We start from the raw sequence: 293 nt of genomic DNA, 5'->3' as shown, positions 1-293 counted from the left end.
GAGCATTGCGTGAGAGATAGTGAGAAGTGGGCTGAGGTTTTGAGCGCATTTGTGTGTACGTGTGCGCTTGTGTTCTTCAGTTTAGTTTTGCGGTGGAATGATCTGGCGGGTGAATGTTACCCAGTGACCTGCCTCTACATATCGATTCGGTCGTGTTATGCTTTTGTAGATCTGTGAAATCTGCATATGTAATGTGGATATATGAATCTTTACGAAGACTTAACAGTGTCTCTCCCTCTTCAGGTAAGAAGAAATCAGATCAAATCTCGAATAAATATTACAGTAGTGACTGT

The 293-nt window shown here is 42.0% G+C and overlaps 1 protein-coding gene across 1 annotated transcript in view; it reads left to right on the top strand.

Moving 5' to 3' along the window:
• Positions 1–293, top strand: part of rarab (retinoic acid receptor, alpha b) — a 152,345-nt gene continuing 152,052 nt past the window's right edge. Inside the window, exon 1 of the mRNA XM_077212882.1 lies at positions 1–243. The gene's annotated coding sequence lies outside the window, so the exon portion shown is untranslated. The remainder of the gene's footprint in view (positions 244–293) is intronic.

This window comes from Siphateles boraxobius, unplaced genomic scaffold (assembly GCF_051911475.1).
Source record: "Siphateles boraxobius isolate OS27281-9 unplaced genomic scaffold, OSU_SipBor_1 66, whole genome shotgun sequence".
NCBI lineage: Eukaryota > Metazoa > Chordata > Actinopteri > Cypriniformes > Leuciscidae > Siphateles > Siphateles boraxobius.
Note: the sequence above shows the minus strand (reverse complement) of the source record. Positions and strands in the feature narration are given on the sequence as shown.